The sequence below is a fragment of the Octopus bimaculoides genome, chromosome 2, assembly GCF_046866305.1.
Source record: "Octopus bimaculoides isolate indiv1 chromosome 2, ASM4686630v1, whole genome shotgun sequence".
Taxonomy (NCBI): domain Eukaryota; kingdom Metazoa; phylum Mollusca; class Cephalopoda; order Octopoda; family Octopodidae; genus Octopus; species Octopus bimaculoides.
Genome location: NC_142929.1, coordinates 189,635,070 through 189,662,100, shown reverse-complemented (window position 1 = coordinate 189,662,100; position 27,031 = coordinate 189,635,070). Strand labels below are relative to the sequence as shown.

The 27,031-nt window shown below is 38.5% G+C and overlaps 1 long non-coding RNA gene across 3 annotated transcripts in view; it reads left to right on the top strand.

Annotated features, from left to right (window-relative positions):
• Positions 1-27,031, top strand: part of LOC106872933 (uncharacterized) — a 241,084-nt gene that overhangs the window by 21,879 nt on the left and 192,174 nt on the right. Inside the window, exon 2 of one of the 3 annotated variants that reach the window (XR_008263505.2) lies at positions 4,150-4,350. The exons of the other annotated variants lie outside the window; for them this stretch is intronic. This is a non-coding gene — a long non-coding RNA (uncharacterized LOC106872933). Of the gene's footprint in view, positions 1-4,149; positions 4,351-27,031 lie in introns of those variants that run through there. 3 annotated transcript variants of the gene reach the window in all.

The following is a 27,031-nucleotide window of genomic DNA, read 5'->3' as shown; positions in this document are numbered from 1 at the left end:
GCTGTGATGTTTTGCATGTAAGCCGCCATGTAACATATTTCCACATGCAAATAGTTCCCTCCTTGACACGGTTTAGCAGTAAAAGACATCTTCATCTTCGCAGAAGATAGCAAGATTATTGTTCTGTTGTGTTCCAATGGATTTAATTATATTTTCCACATCCAAACACAATAAACGTCTTAGACAAGACAACTGCACCATTATTTATTGTTGGTGTCTAAGAGATTTCTGTCGACCGTTCTGCTGATGTAGACGATAGTTTTATATTCAACGAGGAAGGAGGAGGGGGCAGTGCAAATGTGTGTGAGAGTGTATGGGGGGAGGAGGAGGATGTGTGTGTGTGTGTGTGTGTGTGAGCACATGGGACTATGTGTACGTGTGTGTGTGTATGCGTGTGGGGATGTATGAGTGAGTGCACAAGTAGAAATGCATGTGTATGTGTGTGTGTGTGTGTGTGTGTGTGTGACAATGGGAATTAGTGTTCGAGTGTGTGTATGAGTGTGGTGGGCTGGAGTGAGGTGGGGAGCAATGTGTGTGTGTGTGTGCGCGCACAGTGTATGTGTGTCAGTATCTGTATAGACGCGTGTGTGAAGGTTAGTATGTGTGCTGGTGGAAGCGGGAACGTGTGTGTGTTGTGTGTGTGTGTGCGTGTGCGTGTGTGCATAAGTGGGTATATGTGGGAGTGTGTGGGAGGAGTATATACATATACTTTTTATAAGTATATGTATATTTTTGTGTGTGTATATGTTTATTTGTGTGGGGGCGTATGTATATTTACGTGCTTGTGTGTGTGTGTGTGTGCGTGCGTGCGTGCGTGCGTGTGCGTAAGCGCACGCGCGTTCTGTGATGTGTATCTTTTACTTGTTTCAGTCATTAGACTGCGACCATTCTGGGGCACCGCCTTGAAGAATTTCAGTCGAACCTGGGGCAATCGATCCCAAATACTTATTCTATCGGTTTCTTTGCCGAACTGCTAAGTTACGGGGACGTAGCCGTCACCAACATCCAATATCGGTTTTCAAGCGATGGTGAGGGACAGAGACACACAGATACGCATACACATTTGAGGGGTTTCTTTCAGTTTCCGTACTTCAAATCTGCTCACAAGGGTTTGGTCAACCCAAGGCTATAGAGGAAGACACTTGCCCAAGATGAACCCGGAACCATGTGGTTGGGAAGCAAACTCCTTACCACACAGCCACGCCTGCGCCGGCTTTGTGTATATAAGTGTAGAGTATATATATTTATGTATGCATTTGTATGTGTGTGTGTGTGTGTGTGCGTGTGTGTGAGTATTGAGGTGTGTGTGTGTGTTGTGTGTGCGTGTGTTGAGGTGTGTGTGTTGAGATGGGTGTGTGTGTTGAGGTGTATATGTGTGTTGTGTGTTGAGGTATGTATGTGTTGAGGTGTGTGTTGAGGTGTGTGTGTGTTGAGATGTGTGTTGAGATGTGTGTGTGTGTACTGTGTGTGTGTATGTTGAGGTGTGTGTATGTGTGTGTTGTGATGTGTGTGTTGAGGTGTGTGTGTGTGTGTGTGTTGAGGTGTATGTGTGTTGAGGTGTATGTGTGTTTTGTGTGTGTGTGCTGAGATGTGTGTGTTTGTGTGCGTTGAGGTGTGTGTGTGTGTGTGTGTGTGTGTGTGTGTGTTAAGATGTGTGTGTGTGATACTTGTGTACTACAAAAGTCACTACCGACCATACATGTACAGTTATTAGAAGGAATTAAATTCCCATCCCACCTCCTCTCCCTTACCCCCACACCCTTCCCCTCTCCCTCGTCTTCCCGCTCCCCCCTACTCCCCCTTTTTTCTCCAACAATAAAGTAACTTCATTTGGTGAGATTTTTATAATTTTCTTAATTTTTTTCTCCGCCTCCGTTTACCCCCCTCTTCCCCCTACATGTATTATCACCACCCTCACCACTCCCCCCTCTTTCCTTCCCCCCTTTAATTAATGTGGCATCTTAAAATGTTTTTACTATCACTACCAATTTCACAGAGTATGACGTCAACGTTTCTCTCTCTCCTCCTCTCGCCCTCCCTCTCCCTCTTCCTCTCAGCCCTCACCCCTCTCTCTGTCTTTCTAATTTTCCTTTCTTTATCTCCAATTTTTGTTAAAAAAAATAATAATTACCAAAGTTTCTGAATTTGAGAACGAAATTTTTCCTCTTGCACGTATTTAACGAAATTATTTCTGTTTTTCGAATAGAAACTTTCAGGTGACATCGTTTAACTGGAATAAACCGATTGATTTGTGTGGTAGAAATAACATACAAACCAACGGACCAACTCGTTTCAAACAGAATCGCAGAGTAATTAAAAGCTATCATTTTTGTCAGCAGAATGCTGCGAGATACCGGTTTTCTGAGAGTCTTATTTCCAATTTTGCGCAATCGCAGGACCCAAAAGTATTTCTCATTACTATTTGTGATAACTGCGAACAACTAAGTAAAAATTTCAAAGTATAGAAACTACACTGACTTTCCGGACAGTGATGGACCGGAACTTCTTGTGATCCGCACTAATTTGTACTAAAGTACAGGTACCTGTGTTTCATTTAATTATTCTGAAATTTGTTTAATTTAGAATGTGTTGACCAAGCTGACCACCCGTGGATCAGAAAAATCAGCGATCCGGAAAGGTTTCCGAACCAAAGGTTCTGGAGAATCGATGTTGAACCTCCTCGGGTCGAGCCGTTACTTGTCCGCATTGAAAGGTCACAGGTCCGGTACTACGGAAACGTAATTAAAATGTCGCAGGAAAGAATCGTAAAACGGGTTCTCCAAGCCGAGCCAACTGGCAAGAGGTTTAGTGAGTAAACCAAGAATAAGATGGGTGAATAATCTCCATAGTTTGTGTTGGCGATGCTTGGGAATTCAGTCGAAAAGTGTAATGTGGATTGCTTTAGAGAGATGCCTTTAGAGGCGTCTGAGCACTCTGCACCCATGAATATCCCAAGAATAGCCAGCAGAAAATATGAACGGATGGATGTGCGGACGGATGGACGTGCGGACAGACGGATGGACAGATGGACGGACGGACGGACGGACGGATGGGCGGACTGGCACTTAGTTCTATCATTACCTTATTTTTACTTCCTTCAATGCTCGGAAGTTGTCTTCTGCACTCAATCATTTTCCCTCACTGCACGAATTCGACTTTTTCAATCTCAATGTTTTTTTTCAACTCACAGCAATTTGATTTATTTTCAAACTCGGAAAATTTTAACTCACTTCTGTAGCTTTGATACTCAGAGTTTCAACTCAATTCTATTCCACTCGCTTCCATACTCAGAATTTGAACTCACTGCTAATCAAATTACTTCTACTGCTTTATTTCCAGACTTAGATTTTTTAAACTCAGTACTATTGGGTTGGTGCATAATTATTGCGGCTTTTTTTCAACAAAAACAATAACAATATTTAACAAAAGCATCTTTAAATGATTATTCCGGAGCATATTCACCATCTACTTCAATTACTGCTTCCCATTTGCTTGGCAGACGATCAGACCGTCATTTACAGATGTTTTTGTTAAATATTGTTATTGTATTTGTTGAATAAAATTTGCTGAAAAAACAGCCGCAATAATTATGCAAAAAATATTTCTAATGTCTCTAGAAATCTTAAGGTGTTAAGTCCTTTCTTATAAATAAACAACATAAATTATTGATCTGTTGTTCCCAACAAGACAATAAAACTTTTTTTATAGATTCCAGTTAACAAACACATTTAATTGATATAGTGTTGACGATAGCGTTTCTATTCTTCGTCTTACTATTGCTTTTCGAAGATTCTTCTCTATTTTTTAATGTCTTTTACTCCCCGATTAATTCATTCCTATACAACTAATCATTTGTCTTTTCATTTAATTTCAACTCTAATTGACCTATCAATATACTCAGTCCCTGGGGGGCAACGTATATTTATATAATGCATCTATCTTGCTATCATATTACTAGTTTCACGATCTCGTATAAAATCAAACATTGATTTCTTAAAATATAATTTTATTAAATTTCAATTATTAATTGGCTTAATAACACTTAACATAATTCCCTTCGGGAGGAGTCATGTAGTTGTTAACCCCGTCTTTTCTTTCTTTGTTCTTCTCCACATTGCTTTTTCTTTTTCTTTTTTTTTTTTCTTTTAGATTTCCCTCACCTATTAACAGCAATGCTAATAAACAATACACTAATAGTTGCTGCTGCTGCTGCTGTCCGAACTTTTGTCTTTCTTCTCGTATATATATATCTATATACACCATACGTTTCGACATTTTTCTGACCTGTCAGCGTCTGTAACCCAGATGAATCATTTATAGGGGAATAAACGAGATACTTCCTCTCCGTGATCCCTCTACTTTTGTGTTTTCTCTAATACCATGCCAACTCAATGTCCAGGGTATGACATTAAACTGCAGTTGGTAGAAGGGCCCGTATTCAGAATTTATAGGGGCTTGAGAGGTGTGAAACCGCCTCTTCGCCATTCTTGTTCTCAAGTCTGTTCCAGCTATGGGTTAATTAACATATCATAGAATTTCCTTCAGAAGAAGGTCACTCATACACTCCCCCAACGGACCGAGGACAGGTGAGACTCTTTAGCTGCTCATCAATTCCTTATAACTACTGGGTTTGTGGCTCTGGTTGCACCCAACAGATATAAAATTGGAGGATGAGAGAGTGAGACCGGCTCTGCACACTAAAATAATAATAATAATAATAATAATAATAATAATAATAATAATAATAATAATAATAATAAACCCCTGCTGTCTTGTTGGGTCATTTGCTGAGAGTTTTAAAAAAAGTTAAGGAAATAAACCCCACCAGAAAATCTGGAGTGAGGGTTCCAAAGGCAGATAAATACAGTTATACAACCAATGTCTGGCATCCCCTGCCGCTCCCTTGATGCTTTTCTTTACTTTATGGTGTATCCATGAGTGGAGACGTGGTTGGTGTTCTTGGAGTGAGGCACTTTGCATCTGGAAACAGTCCAGACACAGCACAGATGTCTCTTCAACGTTGTTGACTAATCATGAAAAAAATCCAACCATGTTAACTTAACCTTATTTCGATGATCAACACGGCGAGCTGTTAGGATCATCAGCATGCCGGACTAAATGCTTAGATGCATTTCGTCCGACTTTACGTTCTGAGTTCAAATTCCGCCGGGGTCGACTTTGCCTTTGTTCCCTTCGGGGTCGATAAAATAAAAATCAATCAATTACTGGGATTACTATAATCGAAAAATTTCAGGCTCTCTACCTATAGTAGAAAGAAGGATTATTATTATTATTATTATTATTATTATTATTATTATTATTATTATTATTATTATTATTATTATTATTATTATATTGTTTTGCTTTGTTTTTTTTTGATTTTTTTGTTTGTTTGTTTTTTGCTTCTTTCTTCAAATTTTCTTCCATTTCTCGCCGAGTGTTTTCCATACACCTAAGGCAGAGAAGCTTATTGTATGCATTCCCAGTTTACACACGCAAATTCACAGGTAAAATATGTATTTAAAAAATAAATAAATAAATAAATAAATTCATGAATGGATGTTGTTTTCACAGTGATAATGCTCTTCTCAGTACATGAGTCGTTCCAGTTAACACGATTTTTTGCACTTCCTGTAGGGATGGTAAGCCTGGTATCATTTTCAAATAGGTTTCAGTACCTTTTTTTTATCCTACAATCACTGGTATGGTAGTCGCCTTGAGATGCCACATTTTTTCAATTTCTATTAGTAAGTCTTTATATTTACTGATCGTGTCAAATTCTTTCGCCACTATATTATGATCGCAAGGAATACTCATGTCAATTAATAAACACATCTTCTTTGTCTGATCTTTTATGATAATATCCGGTTTTATTATTATTATTATTATTATTATTATTATTATTATTATTATCATTATTATCTTCTAAGCCGCCCCCACTCGTTATATAATGACAGTAAAACAAAACTATTTAATTCCAAGATTTATCTATGTTTAACAACCAATGGTGGACTAGTCAGGTTACCAGTTTGCCCGATGGCAAGTGGACTCCTGCGCCATTAGAATCCATATATGGAGGCCCATGTGAGTATTTAAGAGGCCCATCCCCTCAAGTTTGAGAATTTTTTATTCACTTCTGGAAGAATGCATTAATTATTTCAGCCTGGCTGTGTTTGTAGACAGGTGAAAAGAATACTTTTAACAAAAAAAATTAATTAAATGAAAGCATTGTAGTTGCAGGTGGGCTCTCATGTGGATGCGGGTGGGCCCCTTTGTAGTTACGGGTGGGCCCCTTTAGTCTCTTGGTAACCAATATTTTTAGACCCAGTCCGCCACTGTTAACAACTGAATGAATTTAATAAAAGCATCTGACTATGAAACATCATACTCGTTTATCCATTCTTTAGGAATCTTCCTGCATTACCGTATTTGTATTTTTCAATAACAGATTCTTTGTTGCAGAGTCAATTTGCTCATGTTTATGGGTATAAAAACCTACAATTAAAACCAAAAATTATTTTATATGAGACTTCGCTCATAAATAGACAAATGTTGAAAAAAAAAAACCGTGATTTTAATTCACAGCAATCATTTATTAAACATTCATAATTGGAATGAATAAATAAAATTGAATATTAAGTATTTATGGAATTTTGATTTACTGTCGGGTGACTTTTGGCTAACCTTGTATATCTATGACTGTATCGAACCACCTGCGCTATATTACTTTTGTTGATCGTCTTCAAGGGATAATCGGTGGTATTTTCATTTAATAGTGCACGGACTTAAATAATCTTTATATAATTTTCATACGTATAATCTAGTAGGTTGTCTGATGTAATAATTTCACCAACTATCGAAACGATCGTAACTAATAAATAAATGTATTACCTCCACTTTTATTCCTTTGATTGTTATATTTTATTCGCTGCGTTTATACGTTTCCCGGGTTTTCAGTTTGTATAGAACATCTTTGGATAAACTAGAAGCTTTTTTCTCTCTATACATCATGTTAACCGGGATTTCGCATTAGATGCTGAGGTAATGGCGTGGATTTCTTGAATTACCCTTCTCGTACAAAAAAAGAGAGAGAATGGTAGGTAGAGAGAGAGACACACACAAACACACAGACAGACAAATAGAGAAAGAGGGAGAGAGAGAGAGCAATGCACACACATTCACACATATACATACACACGCAAGCATCCCCCGAGTTGCAGAAGCGTTGCGTACTCGAAAGTTTTGCCGTAATATGAAATTTCGTAATCTGAAATCTTGATTTCAACAGGGAAGTTTCAAATTACGGTAATATTTTCAGGAATTCCACGCTTCCGTAAGATGATGTGTGTGTGTGTGTGTGTGTGTGTGTGTGTGTGTGTGTGTGTGTGTGTGTGTGTGTGTGTGTGTGTGTGTGTGTGTATGTATGCAATAATTATTCCAGAGATCCCGATACTAAAATACTAGAATCATGTTACCCTTGGACCAGATTTATTTCAGATTTTCATGAAACTAAGATATTCCATTTAGTAATTTTGCTGAAAACCACTTCCAAGAATTCTAACATCTCCGTTTCTTTATTTGGCCATTCTTGCGATAAACATCTGACTTCTACATAAAAACTAACAATGGCTGCCATTGTTCCATGACACAGTTAAAAGCAAACAGACTTGTTTGTTTACTACATACACGTTCTCCAATTCCAGACGTTATATCCTATAAGATATAATACGATGTTACACTTTAGTATTTAATTCTATTCGAGTGTAACTCGCCATATTATGAATAATCTGGGAGGTATTATACTTTTAGCACCAAGAGCAATATCAGCTGTGGCTGTGTGGTAAGAGCCTCGCTTGCTAACCACATGATTCCGGGTTCAGTCCCATTGTGTATTACCTTGTGTATCACTGTGTCTTCTACTATTGCCTCGGGCCGACCAGAGCCTTGTGAGTCGATCCGGGTAGACGGAAACTGAAAGAAGCCCGTTGTTTATATATATCTATACATAGATAGATAGATAGATAGATAGATAGATAGATAGATGTGTGTGTGTGTGTGTGTGTGTGTGTGTGTGTGTGTGTGTGTGTGTGTGTGTGTGTGTGTGTGTGTCTTACCCACATCACCGCTTGACAACCAGTGTTGCTGTATTTACATCCCTGTAACTTAGCGGTTCGGTAGAATAACTACCAAGCTTTTAAAAAATAAGTACTAAGATTAATTCTCACTCGACTAAAAATTCTTCAAGGTGGTGCCCCAGCATGGCCGCTGTCTAATGACTGAAACAGGTAAAAGATAACCAAGTGCACCGCTAATTGTAGGTGGAGTATCACCTTGGAATATTCCCATCGAAATATTTATAACATTGGGGACAATCATTTCATTTTCAGGTCTCGAATATGAGGACCGTGGGGAAGATCTTCATCTGCTTTTCAAGGACTGCAACTAAAATAGCAATTACTTTTGCTAGCTGTTGAGGGAATGAAGTTAAATACTTTTCTGTCATCAAGCCATACGGACACAAGATTTCTGCGGTGGGACTCCATTTCTTCCTTCGTAAATTTATATTTACCAAAAGCTTCACCCCCACATCCCTACACTCCTCTCTTTTCAACAGTCTAGTCATCAGTGAGTATAACATTGTTGTTGCTGTTTGTTCCTTCTCGAGCCATTCCTCGCTCATAAGGGCTAGTTTCCCGGTTTCATTGGCGTATAGGGTCCCCACCTGAACGGGATGCCCGTCCGTCGCAGGTGAGCGGCAGGAGGAAAGAGCCAGCAGAAATTCGCCGTTACCTTCTGCCGGAGCCGCGTGGAGCTTAGGTGTTTCGCTCATAAACACACACATCACCCGGTCTGAGATTCGAACCTGCAATCTCTCGACCGCGAATCCGCTGCTTTAACCACTAGGCCATGTGCTTCCACGACTGTAATATTGGACTTGCAATACTCAACCAGCTTGTGTACAGTTTGTATATAGGGAGGTAACATTAACCCCTATTTAAATGTAGGTGTTATGTTAAAGCAAACGATACTGCGGTAGTCACAATGAAAGAGACTCTCGTATTGGTTTTTGGTGCAAAATGCACGCTTGTTTATATCGCCAGCGAGAAGATAAATACCTGTCATCTTCAGCGCCGACACCATCAGATCACGTGATGTCGACTTCTTTGGTTTTGTTAATGATGAACGCTCAATCGCTAAAGATGGAAACGATAAACCCACCCACCCCTGCCAGTGATATTCAGAAAAGCAGTCCCAGAAGAGGCGCTGGTGTCGCGTTTACCTCTCGGTATTAATACTACTACTGTCATACTTTTTTAACAAGATCACTGGCTAATGGCGACATCTGTGCTTGTTCTAGCGCTGTTTTTCGATATATCGGTAGCGAGAGTGGGTCGAACGTCCATCATTGACGAGGCCAAGGAAGGTCGAAATCACGTGATCTGGTGCTCTCGGCACTAGAGATGGCAGGGATTTATCTCCCCACTGGCGATATAAACAAAAGTGCATTTTGCCCCAAAAGCCAATATGAGAGTATCTCTCATGGAATCTACCGCAGTATAGTCTGTTCTAATACAACATCCATGTTTCAGTAGGGATAAATATTACCTCTCGATAGCTTCGGGCCGACCAAAGCCTTGTTACTGGATCTGGCAGACGGAAACTGAAAGAAGCCTATCGTGTGTGTGTGTGTGTGCGTATAAGTGTGTGACCACCGCTTAAAAACCAGTGTTGGTATGTTTATGTTCCCATAACTGAACAGTTCGACAAAAAAGAACGACAGAATAGGTACCAAGCTTTAAAAAAACAACTAAGTACCGGGGTTGATTCATTCGACTAAAAATTCTTCAAGGCGGTGCCCCAGCATGGCCGCAGTCTAATGACTGAAACAAATAAAAAGATTTTTAAAAAAGACAAGTATAATTATATGTTTCTATGTAAAGTTAATTACGGCATTAAATTGATTAAAGTAATTTAGAGTCATTAAAACTAATTACAAGGTTGTATCTCGTATTCTAAATTATAAAATCTCATTTTAATTATTCTAAACAACTGTGAATTATTCTTATTTTAATTTTTTTTGTTTTTAATTCTTTAAAGTGATTTAATTTGTGTTAATTAAAATAATTATTTATACAATTCTCGCACAACTTCTAAAAGGCATTCTTTTGACATTTATTTTCCCTTCATCTTCTGTGGTCAGCTGTTGACCCTCCATATTGTCTATCATCTTCCCTCGTGTTTCACTACCCCTCAGCTTATTTAATTCCCCCCCCCCACTCGTCTTTTTCTCTTTCTTTCTCTTCTGGTTCTGAAGGTGAAGAAAGTACTAAGGAGATTTTACTGTTATGAACATGACATCGCTAGAAGAGATCTCATCAGTGTGAAATAATCTTTTCTACTCTAGGCACAAAGCCAGAAATTTTGGAGGGGGGAACCAGTCGATTAGATCGACCCAGTATGCAACTGGTACTTAATTCATCGATCCCCGAAAGGATGAAAGACAAAGTTAACCTCGGCGAGATTTGAACTCAGAACGTAAAAGACAGACGAAATACCGCCAAGCATTTCGCCCGGCGTGCTAACGTCTCTGCCAGCTCGCTGCCTTATCAGTGTGAAATATTTTATGTGTTGCTTGGTTGAGAATTGTAATGGTCTATTGTCGAAGACTAATTAGGCTGAGTTAGACCAGGGTTTCTGAACCCCATTGATTTCTGTTTTACTCGGGTGGACCCTTATAGCCAATCGATGTTTAAAAAAAATGTCCATTATGTTTTCAGAATTAACTATTATTACGAATTGCAGAGATGGCGGCGATCTGACAGGAACGTTAGCACGCCGGGCGAAATGCTAATCGGTATTTCGTCTGTCTTTACGTTCTGAGTTCAAATTCCGCCGAGGTTGACTTTGCCTTTCATCCTTTCAGGATCGATAAATTAAGCACCAGTGATGCACTGGGGTCGATGTCATCGACTATTCCCCACCCCACACACACACACACACACCACAAATTTCAGGCCTTGTGCCTATAGTAGAAAGGATTATTACGAATTGCATAGAAAAAACAAATTCAGATATATGGTGTATTGAAAAAGTATTAACAATTTACTGCAAAGAAATTTTAACCAAAAAAATCTCACAAGGATTGCTAAGGGCCATATGGGCTCCGGTTAATAAGCTCTAAGGACGACGATTGCTTTTTTAAATGTGTGCTGTGATTAGATCCCCATAAGTCCATTGGAAACTGTTTTGTTTTGAAAGCGTTTCATGTTAGAAGCAGTGCTACTCTGATGTGAGGTTGGCAGGTTGCGGTCGATGATGTATGCGTGCAGATTGAGAAGGACGGGTAACAAAAGTGATATCGTCTACATTAAAGGTTCTCAAATGTTTTGGGCCACCGCCCCCCCCCCCTCATAGCCACATAATACCCTCAGCGCCTCCACCCCTATTTCTATGTATAAAAATATTTTATATTTTACTTATTTATATATACTATGAATCATTTGATATTTAATATAATATTATATAATTTGTATACAATACTATAATAATATTATAATAAATTCATAGCATCCTCCAATCCACTACCCCCCCCACGCCTCCTTTTTCTCTATCGCACCCCCACCACCCCCTTAGGTACCAGCGCCCACCTGGACCGTCTCAACGCCCACTGGAAGGCGGTAGCGCCCACTTTGAGAACCTATGCTCTACATTAAAAGTCAACTAATAACGTCTTATAGCGTTCAAACCCTTCAAGGAGTCGGTGATAACTTATCGACCCCATCATGTAAATTTTTAAAATCAAAAAGTATTCACTAATAAAAAAAAAATTCTTGATTTAAAAATAATAATTGCTTCGTTTCATTGACTTCTTTTTTTCTTTTTTCTTTTGTCTGTCATTAAAGGATTTAATAAAAATTCTTAAAACTGATAAAGAATAATAAAAATTCGGTTATATTATATTGATATAATCGAGATTGGGACCCCTTTGATAAGCTCCTACCCCGGGAGGGGGGGAGGTTAACAGTAACCATTTTACCGACCCCTGATCTACACAGAAAGGTGATACCGAATATGTTATCATTTACATAGAACTAACATTAAAACTTGTATCATCTACATTAAGAGGTGACGCCATTCATTAATGTACTGGGCAAAGAGTAGAGGTGACATAACCGAGCTTTCATCACCCCCAAGATTAATTGAGTGTGAGGCTTAGAGAGAGCCCCAGTAACGTACCCTGACCGAATAGATTTCATCAGCAGACGACAGTTTCATCAAGAGATTTTCTGGTTACTTAACCTTGAATTATTAGAAACCTTTTCATGTAATGAATAAATTAATCTAAATATATTCTTAATATAATGTATTTATAATATAGAATATAGTAAGAGAGGGATAAAATAACACATCAGATTAACGATTACAGATAAAATAGCCTTCGTCATTGAACTGACAGAATGATGCTTGCTTTAACAAGAAGTAAAATACAGCCAACGTCGTCGGTGAAAGAATATCGATCTGGATTATAAATATGAATAAAACTCATAAAAATATTAGTTTTCCCTCCGTACAATCTCATCCATTATCATATTTGTAGAACGTTGCTCCTTACCACATCAATAAGACAAAGGTGAATGGAAAAATTTTTTAAGTATGACTGCCGTTGTTGCTGTTATCGTTGTCGATATTATTTTTACTTTAACAGCAAATCAGTTTCTGTTTTTCCTTCTAATACACACAAAACACATATATAATACACAAGTGTGTCTGTGTGTATATATGTTCGATTTTTACATTTAACATTTCAAAAACGAACATGAAAGAGATTTTTTTTACACATGGATCCGCTCAACTGATCACACAAGACACACATGAATTTCAGATATCCAAATTATATTACTTCAACAACTTCAATGTCCATTTGTATATTAAAGTTGAGTGTGTAGAGTTGCTTTCAGATTTTGTTTGAGCAGCGACCATACACAAGCATAGCTAAGCACTAAAAAAACAATTTACACTGTTGTATAAATAAAGTAAAAGTAAAATAATAGAAGCTCCGACAGAGAGTTTACTTTAGTATATCAATCGTTAATTTTCAACGAGACATTTTCACGTGGTTAATGATTTGTTTATATATACCCAGTAACTATATAACGACATCATGTCGGGTGTTTGTGTTGGTCCATCTCTGAATGAACATTTTTACCGCAATATTTTGCTTGCAAAGCAGGTAAAACAATAAAATTGGATGCAATATATTTGATTATACTCGATGTAACTAGTCGACTGCAATTTCAAACTGGTCGGCTGCCGATCGTTAAACAGCAGATGATGTGGCGGTTTGTTGACTTTGCAATCAGTTATATCACGTGAGAACAGTTATTTCTCAAGTCATTTTATTCGTCTCTGACTTACCGTTTCGATTTATGGCAAACAGCAGACTAAAAAAAAAAATCGACCAGAATTCATTATAAACGACTTCTAGAAGCAAACGAAATCAGTTTTCTTAGAAGTAGGATAAGAAACGAGTAGTAAACCAGCTGCTAGCAATCAAGTAATTAACTGTGGATAATGCTGTAAGCCATATAAGCGGAGCTGACAAATGATGACAGAATGAGCACTAAAGATGGAGACATCATCTTAAAATGAAACTGTTTGATTAACGGAGGATGCCATTAGCTTCCGTTTCAACCTGAGTAAGCTTTATAAGATCTAACCGTTCAACACTAAATCATAAAATGTATTTTGATTCGAACGCTGTTAAAAATACCGTGGAAATTGTAACCAACATTTGCACTTCTTTAAAATATGACTTCTATCTTTTATTTGCTTCAGTCATTGGACTACGACCATGCTGGAGCAACGCCTTCAAGGACTTTTTTCGAACTTTAGCCCAACAAATCGATTCCAATACTTATTTTTTAAAAATCTGCTACTTGCTTATGCTGTTTATCTCTTTTAACGAACTACTAAGTCTCGGGTACATGAACAAACGAACACCGGTTATCAAGTTGTGGACAAACACTGACACAAAAGCACACGCACTTGAATGTGTGTGTGTGTAATTGATTTAGGAAATAGAAGTTGGATTTGATATGGGTCTTTATTTTGTACGACGATCGATCCACCCTGCTAGTATCTTTTATGAGTGGGATTCTATGCATCATTTTGTGTTGCATCCATTTTGTAGTCTGGGTCACATCAGGTACATTCGTACATAAGGTGGTGTCTAAATATCTTGGGTTTGGGCGGTCACGTTATTACTTGCCCGCTTTCAGTTAGAGCAAATAACAACATAACTGTCTATCTTCTGTTTACTGAATCGATTATTATCTCAACTAACGTTGCCGAATTCCTGAAGTAGAGATCCAAAGGAAATATACCCCAACTGCGGATGGCACCAGGTAGCCCAAACTGTGCCAGGGCTTTACTCAACACATCAGCGCACTAACTGACATATACCCATTAGTCCAAAATATTACACACACACATATTGGTATATATCAAAACGAAGTTGGAAAAAATTTGGTGTTATCTATTCACCATTACACGTGTTTCGTTTGCTAATAGTAGGTACAAAATTGTAATTGCAGGAGAAACATGTAAAATATCCCTTATCAGAAATTCTTCAGAGAGAGGATTAAATGAATGATAGATAGAGAGATAGATAGATAGATAAACATTTTCCGCCTACCAAATTCACTCACAAGGCTTTGGTCCACCCGGGGCTATAGCAGAAAACCCTTTTCTTAGGTGCTGCGCAGTGGAACTGAACCAGAAGCCATTTGGTTGCAAAGCGAACTTCTTAATCACACAACCAGGCCTGACATTTTCCCAATATTTCAGAACACCACAGATCGCCATAATTTAATCGTTTGTTACAACTTCTTCTTCTTCTTCTTCTCTTTCTTCTTCTTCTTCTTCTTCTTCTTCTTCTTCTTCTTCTTCTTCTTCTTCTTCTCTCTCTCTCTCTCTCTCTCTCTCTCTCTCTCTCTCTCTCTTGTATTACTATCATCGCTGTACATCTGAGTTCATTTTTTTTTCCCAGAAATAAATTAATATGGTGTGATTCGAAGCCGACCACTGACCACTGACCGTTGTATCTCCTCTATACAATTCCATCATACAGCCTAACGTTATCATCCTTCACTGGTTAGTGTCCAGTGATTCTCAACCATTTTTTAAAAGATATGAACCCCCTTTTGACTCGTATTTTACTTGGATGGACCCTCACAGCCATTCGATGTCTTAAAAGAATCCTATTTGATAATTAGATGTTATTTGGAATTGTATAAAGGAAAATTGTTAAAATATTTTGTGTATTGTAGAAGTATGACCAGTTTATTATTTTCTACTCTAGACACAAGGCCCGAAATTTTGAGAGAGTGGTCTACTCGATTAGATCGACCCCCGTACGTAACTAGTACTTAATTTATCCACCCCGAAAGGATGAAAGACAAAGTCGACCTCGGCAGAATTTGAACTCAGAGCGTAAAGACAGAGAAAATACCGCTAAGCATTTCGCCCGGCGTACTAACGTCTCTGCCAGCCTCGCTACACTGGCAATATAAATATTCTTTTCTACTCTTGGCACAAGGCCCGAAATTTTGTGGGGAGGAGGCCAGTCGATTAGATCGATTCCAGTACGCAACTGTTACTTAATTTGTCGACCCCGAAAGGATGAAAGGCCAGGTCGACCTCGGCGGAATGTGAACTCAGAACGTAAAGACAAACGAAATACCGCAAAGCATTTCGCCCGACGGGCTAACAATCCTGCCAGCTCGCCGCCTTAGTATGGCCAATTTATGAACAGCAAAGTCTTATATGGACCCCCAAGAGTCGTATGGTTCCTGTCTGCGAACTGCTGGTTTAAACTGAAGAGAATTGTTTATTTGCCTCTCTTCTTTCATTGAGACAAACAGATAGATAGATAGATAGATAGATAGATAGATAGATAGATAGATAGATAGATAGATAGAGAGACAGACAGACAGACAGATAGATAGATAGATAGATAGATAGATAGATAGATAGATAGATAGAGAGACAGACAGACAGATAGATAGATAGATAGATAGATAGATAGATAGATAGATAGATAGATAGATAACTTAAAAAATTAACCAATTAACTAATCTATTTCTCGACCAATCGTTTGATTAATCCATCAATTAGTTTGACAGAGTCCTTTGGTCGCCTTCTGTGACATTATCTATGACGCATCCTCCTCGTCCATTTCAGGTACACCGTCTGTTTCAATACACGATTTCACACAGCGAGGCTTTTGCGCCGCCATTGCTGTCGATAAATGAGTCACTGTTGATTTTATTCATCTCAGCTCCTTACAAATCGGAATTATAGTTTATTGTGAAACATTTCCACTGAATGTAACTTCCGTTGTTTAACGTACTTAATGCCACAAAAGATGCACCAGAATTTCAGCAGCGAATATTCAGGTAAAGAGAGAAAGATGAGAAAGAAAGAAAGAAAGAAAGAAAGAAAGAAAGAGAGAAAGGGGCATTAAAATTTTGGACTTGTGATTTTTTTTAGACATTTATTTTATGGTGGTGGTGGTGGTGGTGGTGGTGGTGGTGGTGGTGATAATGATGGTGATGCCGATGATGATGATGATGACGACGACGACGACGACGACGATGCTGCTGCTGCTGCTGCTGCTGCTGCTGCTGATGATGATGATGATGATGATGATGATGATGATGTAAGGTGTGGTTCGAGGGAGATTTCGTTGCTTTTTTCCTTTACAGGTGAGGCGATCGTGTATGCTGGCTTGGTTTGCAGCTTTCCCGGGTTTTTTTTAATCGAATTGGATTCACGTCTCGCAATCCTGTTCGCGTCTTGTCATGCATTGATAGTCTTCTATTGATAGTCTTCTATTGATCGTGTTCTATGAATGTCCATTAACCCATCTTATGTAGAACATACTATCGATCATTACAATGACCATCCTAGAGAAATTAGTTACAATCACGCCACGGGGTTGTTAGATCAAGTTTCAGGGTTGTTTGACCACTTCTGAGATATGTAGCTTCGTGATACGCTCTTCCTTCTTGTCTTGTTTTGTTCTCAATATTCAATATGTCAAAGGTCACTTCCTGATACCGACCTTCCTCTCTTGAATAATTCCATTAATAGCCTTAACAAACAAAAAAGTGTTACAAGTTCTGGATATATGGGTGCAGGCGTGGCTGTTGGGTAAGCAGTTGTTTCTCAACCATATGGTTCCGGGTTCAATACCATTGCCTGGCACTTTTCACAAGTGTCTTCTACTATAGCTCCGGGCCTTGTGAGTGGATTTGGTAGACGGAAACTGAAGAGAAGCCTAGTCTTACCCTCAGAGATGGGATGACAGTCCACCGCCAACAATTAAGAGATCCCACCACAAGACAGATGCCACTTAGATCTCTGTGCACAAAATAAGTCCCCCAAATTCCTGTCCAAACCCGGATAAATAAGGAAAACATCCTTGTTCAAAAATACAGACCACAACTCAACATACACTAACATCTCAAAAAAATATACTTGATCTGCCGACACATAAACACCTTACCCCTACCGCTACCCTTCAGGTACACATCCACAACAAACGCACAGATGTACAAACGCACACACACAAATACAATGCAACCCCACACACACGCGCACAAACACAATATCACTACTTTCGAGCACAAACACACACATTCCTGGAAAAACACACACATATACACATGCAATACGATTCTAGCAATTACAGCAAACACCCACAGACACACACACATATACACACACACATATACACACGTATATACACACGTACATGCACACGCTTACACACACCGCCCTAACAATTACAAGATACACTCACACAAACACACCCACATATACACAGATATACACACAAATATAACACCCCCCAGCACCCCACACACACACGCATATATACACACATACGTACACACGCACAAACGCAATATGTCCATTCCCAGGAAAACACACACACACACACTCAAAGAAAAAACACAAACATATACACACAATACAATTTCAACAATCACAATAAAGACTCACAGACACACACACGTGCACACATACACAAACACGTACACGCACACAATAACACACACCACCCTGATAAATACAAGACACACTCACACAAACACACACACACGCAAACACATACACACCACTCAGATAAACGTGACACACACGGACATACACAGAGCCCCTGATAAATACAACACACTCACACACATACATACATATGCACCCCAACGCACACATAGGTATGCACACGCACACACACACACACACACACACACACACAAACGTGCACACATATACACACACCACCCTGCTAAATATAAAATACACACATACACAGACCCATACACACACACCACACTGAATTCTAAGTCCAGTCAAAAAACCCCCACACATGCACAAGCACACACACACACACACGCGCACACACACATATATATATATATATATACATACATACACCCACACACACACACACACACACACACACGCTCACTCACACCGTCTTGAACTCTAAGACCAGTTCAAAAATCACCGAATCAAGACAGACCAGCCCAGAAACAAAATATTCCTTTTAATTCCACAAACTATTCGAAATCAGATCATGTGAATGCTTTCCCCCACCAACCAGCTCCCACACTATTTCTAAAAATAGCAACCATCCTTGCCAAACACACATACAAGACTGGAGATGAAGGAAAAAAAGGTTGATCATTCCCCTAAAATTTTGTATAAATACTTAAATATAATCTCTGATGAAGTTTTGACTAAGCAATACACGTTTTCTCCAAATACTGTCTACGAATTCTTTCTGTATATATGCTTCTATAGAATCATGACTTTTGATAAACTTATAAAAACTTATGAATTTATTTTACTCTCTATTTTGAACACATTTATGTAAACTGTTTAAGCACAAAGCCTCTCTTAACATTTTCTTACCATTGTCAAAGACTCTATCACTGTATTTTAATACATCTATGTTAACCGTTTTTTAACATCACAAAGGCTACACAAAGCCTTGCACTTTACTTTTGAAAATCTTTTTTTTTTAAAGTGAAACCAGTGAAGCTCATAAGCTAAAGTAGTGAGATGAAATATGTACAGTGATGGAGATGTGATCATGAATTAAAATATATACTGAAACCAAAGCTGGTTGTGCGATCATATTTAGGCGTGTTCTGTATTTTTCAGTAAGTAATTTTTTTTAAAACGTTATTGTACAGAAATTGTTTCCTTGCTCTGGTAGATGAAATTTGGTTGGAGATTCCCTGCACATCTCTCTTTGTGTTCACTCAAAGGTATCTGTTTATATCTTGGGAAACAGATCTGTTTATATCTTGGGAAACGGATCTGTTCCTTATGCAGTGTGCCTCTCCGTCTGAGTGACTTACTTGTCTGTCCTATATAGTTGTGTCCACAACCTGAACAAGTTATAACATAAATTAAATTCTCGGATACGCAAGTGAAGTTGATGTTAATTGTGGACCTCTCTCCTTCTTTGAATTGAAATTCCGAGCCTTCCAATAGTTTGGGGTATGTTCTATAGTTTGGACGTCCATATATTTTAACCATTGGTTTCGTGGTTGTTGTGTATATATATACTGCTTTTAATTATAGCTGCAAAAACATCGCATAAAACTGCTACGCAGAGTTTCACGTTCCTGTTCATGGGGCAATTGTGATCACAACTGTCCGACGAACGGGAACGTGAAACTCTGAATCAAAGTTTTTTGTGATGTCTTTACAGCTTTAATAAAAAAAAAGAAAATCATATTACTCTACCTTCGGTATTCGAGTACTATTTTTTCCACCTTGTTTTACATTTATGTGTTTACGCGCGCGTGTGTGTGTGTGTGTGTGTGTGTGTGTGTGTGTGTGTGTGTGTGTGTGTGTGTGTGTACATATACACATACATATATCGATATTTTAATCTAAGGCTGTTTGTTTCAAGTACGTATATTAATTTAACTGATTGTATATTTTCTTCAACAAACAGAAGATAGATGAAAGCTGGAACTAATTGTGACAGATAAAGGAAATTCGACGACGTAGAACTTGTAAAAAAATTAATATCACAACTAACATCAACCAACAACAACAACAATATAATAATGCATATAAACACCAGGGACACAAACTGTGTGCCGACAATAATGTTTCCAAACGCCATTGTTTATTGGTTACTTTAATTATCCAACCAAAATGTCGTTATCAATTGAAGCTTGGTCGTTGAAGATGAAAACCAGAGACGAATTGTCTTATTCTTTTATTTATTTCTGTCATTTGACTGCGGCCATGCTGGAGCACCGCCTTTAGTCGAACAAATCGATCCCACGGCTTATTATGTGTAAGCCTAGTATTTATTCTATCGGTTTCTTTTGCCGAACCGCTAAGTTACGGGGACATAAACACCAGCATCGGTTTCCAAGCGATGGTGGGGGACAAACACAGACACACACACAGCTAACCACTAAACCTTTTTTTATATTCTCTCTCTGCTTATTTCTGTGTTCCTTTCTGTTGAAGAGCGTAGGCTCGAAACGTAAAAGACTTTCTCACTTCCCGAGCGTTAAACTAATACATCTGTTTGTTGTTTACACACCCGTCTTCGTCTTTTTTTTTTTGTAAATTCCAACTATATATGCATATATGTGTGTATATATATATATATATATATGTGTGTGTGTGTGTGTGTGTGTGTGTGTGTGCGTGTGTGTATACGACGGGCTTATTTCAGTTTCTATCTACCAAATCCACTCAGAAGGCTTTGGTCAGCCCGAAGCTATAGTAGAAGACACTTGCCCAAGGTACCACACAGTGGGGACCGAACTCGGAACCATGTGCTTGGTAAGCAAGCTACTTACCACACAGCCACTCCTGCGCCTATGAAAACTTGTAACTAGACCTCTTGAAATTTTGGAAGAGATTTGAAACCACTACCTATGTGTTGTATTACTACTTCTCAACACCCATGCCTGGGCCACCGAAGCAGCAACAATATTTATGAAAATAAAATACCAAAGAACAAAGAATATGGAATTTTGGGTTGTATTATATAAAAGTTCTAAATAATAACGCGAAGTCAGATTCCACCTGTTGTTGGAACTGTGTGACCCAGTAAAAGGCCTCTCGTTGTTAGAAACTATTTCTTATCGACATCTTTTAAATTAGCACAACGTCCAAAGAAACTGCTGTATCCAAGATTAAAATCCACTTTGTATCCATTGTTGAATCAGTTTGTGGCATAGCGTTTCATATATCTTTTACTTGTTTCAGTCATTAGACTGCGGCCATGCTGGGGCACTACCTTGAAGAGACTTTGGTCGAATTAATCGGCCCCAACACATTTTTTTAAAGCCTGATACTTATTCTCTGTTGGCTTTTCTTTTCCTGAACCGCTATGTTACGGGGACATAAACACACCAGCACCGGTTGTCAATCATGGTGAAGGACGGAGACACAAAGACACACACATCGATATATATATACGACGGGCTTCTTTCAGTTTCCGTCTACTAAATACGCTTACAAGGCCTCAATCGAGGCTATAGTAGAAGACACTTGCTCAAGGTGTCACGCAGTGGGACTGAATCCGGAACCATGTGGTTGGGAAGGTGAACTTCTTTCCTCACAGCCAACGATCTACCTATCTATCTATCTATCTATCTATCTATCTATCTATCTATCTATCTATCTATCTATCTGTTGTTGTGTGGTAAGTAGCTTGCTTACCAACAACGTGGCTCCGGGTTCAGTCCAACTGCGAGGCACCTTCGGCAAGTGTCTTCTACTATAGCCTCGGGCCGACCAAAGCCTTGTGAGTGGATTTGGTAGATGGAAACTGAAAGAAGCCCGTCGTATATACGTATGTGTGTGTATATGTTTGTGTGTCTGTGTTTGTCCCCCCAACATCGCTTGACAACCGATGCTGGTGTGTTTACATCCCCGTAATATAGCGGTTCGGCAAAAGGAACCGATAGAATAAGTACTAGGCTTACAAAGAATAAGTCCTGGGCTCGATTTGCTCGACTGAAGGTGGTGCTCCAGTATGAAACAAATAAAAGAATAAAAGAATATACACACACACACACACACATATCAGTTTAAATGGGATTTAGAAATCAGAACGATTTTCTCGTTTCATGATTTTTTATCTATATCTGAGGAGATAAATTTCGGGTGATATGTAATAGATTGTATTATTATGCAATCATTTATATTCATGATGACTCTGAACCATCTAGTGTTGAAACGATCGTAATGAAAAAATAAATCTAATACCTACGGCTCCGATTTTGAACTTATCATATACATGTGACTGTAGCAATATGTCATTAGAGTGGGAATATATCATTGCTGGGGTAACATGTCATTACTATGCCAATGAATCATTACAGAGAAATGTGTCATTACAGTGGTAATAAGTCATTGCTGTAAGTCATTATTCCGGTCTGTCGTTATTTGCGAACGTCATCTAATAATATTAGATTGCCTTAGTGATACTCCAGGTATGTCTTCATTGTAATCTTCTTAGAAGTTCTCAATATATTGGCGCGCACGCACACACACACACACATACACATACACACATACACACACTCACATACTGACACTCGCATCGGCGCACCCGTAAGCATATACTTACATACACACTCCCATTCACGCGCGCATACACGTGCACATACACACACACACATACGTACATACATACATACATACATATATATAATATATATATATATATATATATATATATATATATATATATATATATATAAATATATATATATATATACACAAACACACATCATATTCTCACGCACGAACGAAGAGTGACAAAGTTATTTTATACGTAGCCTAATGTACACACATTCACAATCACACATCTACGTACTCACATCCACACACACACACACATCCACACACACACACACACACACACACACACACACGCACACACACACACTTAAACACTACACAAAACTAAGTTAATGAAGGCGATCTGTCTACGTTGGCAACTGTAATTTGCAGCTGAAAACATTGGCAAAACTTCAAAATATGATGTTATGAAACAAGTAGAGACCTAAGTGAACTCTAGCGAGAATAAACAGTCTGTGACTTTAAAGTGCTACATCGTTGGCTAATTGAAAGCATTCCACCTACAGGTAACAATTTCACCATTACACAACCTTACACCGTCTAGCACGGTCTAACCTCACATGCTTTAACAGGGCCAAACGGAGCCCAATACAGCTTCACACGGTCTAACACGATTTAACGGCATCACATGACCTCATACGGTCTAACACGGCCTTATACAGCCTAAGACAGCCTGACACAGCCTAACACAGCCTGACAAAGCCTCACGCAGTCTGATATAGCTTAACACAGTCTAACACGGCCAGTCACAGCCTCACATGATCTAATATGGCCTAATACAACCTCACATGGTCTAACAGCTTTACACAGTCTAACACAGCCTCTCGCGGTCTAACATAGCCTCATTAGGTCTGATATGGCGTAATACAACTTCAAACGGTCCATATGCTTTACACGGTCTAACACAGCCTCATACAGTCTAACACATCCTCACACGGTCTAACATAGCTTTACGAGGTCTAATGTAGCCTAATAAAACTTTAGACAGTCTAACAGCTTTACGCGGTGTAATACAGTCTCACACGGTCTAACATGGCCTAATAAGATCACACACGGTCTATAGGCTTTACATGGTCTAACACAGCCTCATTCGGTCTAACATAGCCTGATACAGTCAAACAGCGCTTCACTCGGTCTAATACAGCCTCACACTGTCTAACATTTTTCCACAAGTTTTAACACCACCTGATATGGTTGACTGACTTTCTCCTATATTTCTGCTTTTGATGAAGTTTTTTCTACATTGTTTAGTCACAACTTAAGACCTTCTTCAGAGCCACTAAGACTGGTGGAAGACACTCTTTGAGGGTCTCTGAGACGCTACTCGAACTCTCTTTTTCAGTGACTCCGAGACTAGTGGGAGAAAGGATGGAAATTGTCCTTAGACTTGAGATATGACTTCGACAAGATTGAAATCAGAGTGTAAAGAGTTAGAAGAAATATTGCAAAGCATTTTGTTCGACGCTCTAACGATTCTTCCAACTCACCGAATTATTTTATCGAACCGTGACGGGTAAAAGGCAAAGTTGACTTTGGCGGGATTTGAACTCAGAACGTAAAGAACCGAAAGCAACAAGTTTCTGAGTTAGGTCCCGGGCCATCAATTTTGAGGGGAAAGGATTAGTCGCGACTAACGACCCCTGTACTTGACTGCTACTTTATTTTATCGACCTTGAAAGAATAAAAGTCAAGACTGACCTCGGCGGGATTTGAACTCAATGTAAAGAACCAGAAAGAGCAACAACAATCATGGTTTCTAAATTAGGTACAAAACCAGCAGTATTTAGGGGACAGGTTCGTCGATACTGATGACCTCTGGATTTGGCTGATCGGTTTTGTTTTATCGACACGGAAAGGATAAAAAGATCAAGTTGATTTCAATAGGATTTGAACTCAAATATAAAGCACCAGACAAAAAAAATACCACAGAATGTTTCTTGTTTAACTTTTCGGCGCTCAACCGATTCCGCCAAATCCACCGTCCTACAATATCAATAACAACAAAAACATCACCGACACATCAAAGTGTTTCTCAACTTATCTCCCCTTATATCCCACTTTATCCAATCTTTCGGTATTTCTCACAAAATACCGTTGGCAGCAATACCGTGATTACTAAGCGGACTAATTAGCAGAGGTGGTGCTTAAAGTAATTAATTTAACACCGTTAAATAACAAGTCTCTTGATAATGCTTGAGAAACGGTTGGTTTAATAACATTTTCTTTAAGGAAATACTTCATAAATTTTTTTTCCTCTTGTATTTCCTTAATATAATAGTGAAAGGTCACGAAAACGTCTAGCTTTCCGGAATATGAAGATTTGGTCTAGTTGATTGCAAATATATTTGGCCGAAAATATATTTGATCAAAAATGTATTTAGTCGATAATACGAGGGTGAGTCAAAAAGTAATGCCATTTTGTTTAGGACAGGTATAATTACCAACACAGGAACATGTATCAGACATCAAAATGAAGCTTATTATGAGTTTATTGTTTTTCCTTTTGGCAAGAAATCGACCAGAATGACACCTTGAGCATCCCAAAAGATTTTTCCAGCTGACTTTTGCGTCTTGAACGTTTTCGGTGGTGGTGACGTAGAGTGGCGCCAATCCATTGACTGCCTCTTTGATTCCATTTCATAATGATGGACCCATGTTTCATCACCTGTTACGAGCCTTCGGAAGAAGGTGTTGTCTCTTTGATTTTGTAGTGAAGAAGTGGCTCAAAGCACAGTCAACAGAATTTTACGGGGGAAGGATACATGCTCTCATTCGAAGGTAGAACATTGCTATTGAGAGAAAAGGTGACTATGTTGAGAATTAGGGATGTGATCCACAGAGGACCAGCTTCATTTTGATGTATGATACATGTTCCTGTGTTGGTAATTATACCTCTCCTTAACAAAATGGCATTACTTTTTGACTCACTGTCATATATTTCGTTAAAAATATATTAGTCATTGGTCGAAAATATATTTGATCGAAAATATATTTGGTCGAAAATATATTTGGTCGAAATATATTTGGTCGAAAATATATTTGTCTGAACATTATATTTGCCATTGGTCGAAAATATATCTGGTTGAAAATATTTGATTGATATATATCCGGTCGAAAATTTATTTGGTCGAAAACACATTTAGTCTAAAATGTATTTGATCAAAAATATATAACGACTAATTTTATAAAGTATAATTTCCACAAACCAATTAAAGCTTTAATATGGTCTTGACCTTCTAGAAATAGCTGTTAAATCGCCTTCAAATTGCTCTCTATTGATTTTTAAACAGAAAATATTGGATAATCTAAACCAATACACATTCTTTCTTGGAGGAAATTAGTACGGTCATGACCGGAACACCTTTGATTTAAGGAAATCTCAGTAAAGCTGGGCCAAGGGCTAAATGATAACAGTGCCTTAAAATATGTACTTCACGTTCCATTCTTTCCTTTGCTAGTGTCGTCACTTCCGAGAATTTTAGGGGTTCTTTTATTGTTTACTTTTCATTTCTTTTACATTTTTGTTTTCATAAAATCTAACCCGTTAATCTGTTAACACAAAAAATATGTTGGGAAAACGAAACTGACGTGAGTTGAATTTGAACTCAGAACATAAAAAATACCTCAAGATATTTATTCTGGTACACTACAGGGGCTGCCAACCTACCACCACTGACGGTACGAACTCTTGCTCATTACCCAATATATCCTTACCCGTTTGAAGCAGATCTGGCTGTTATTTCTAGGCAAACAAATGTATTTCATCTAGTAAGGGCGTTCCAACTACGACCACCCCATATTTTAGTATATCAGGGGCTAAATATTGTCCACTGTACCTATTTATCCATCCCTCCATCTGTCTGTCTCTTTATCAGTATATCTATCTATCTACCGATCTATTTCTTTATGTATGTATCTAACTGTCTATCTAGCTATCTCTTTCGTTTTTCTCTCTAAATATTTATGTGTATATATATATATATATATATGTATGTGTGTGTGTGTGTGTGTGTGTGTGTGTGTGTGTATGTGTGTGTGTGTGTGTGTGTGTGTGTGTGTGTGTATAGTGAGTTCAAACAAGAAAAGCGCCAAAACAACAACAAAAAACAACAACGTGAGAACGTGATACAGATATTGTGTTACTGGACGCTCAGGAAAGGAAAGAAAGAGAATTTGACATTTCGAGCGAAGCTCTTCGTCGGAAATATAGGAAAGTCCAAAGAAGGGAAGACGGAGGAAGAAAAATCGCCAACGATATACACGAAGAGAGAGAGAGAAAAACTGTGTAGTAAGGTGCCTGCTTCCCAACGACATGGTTCTGGGTTCA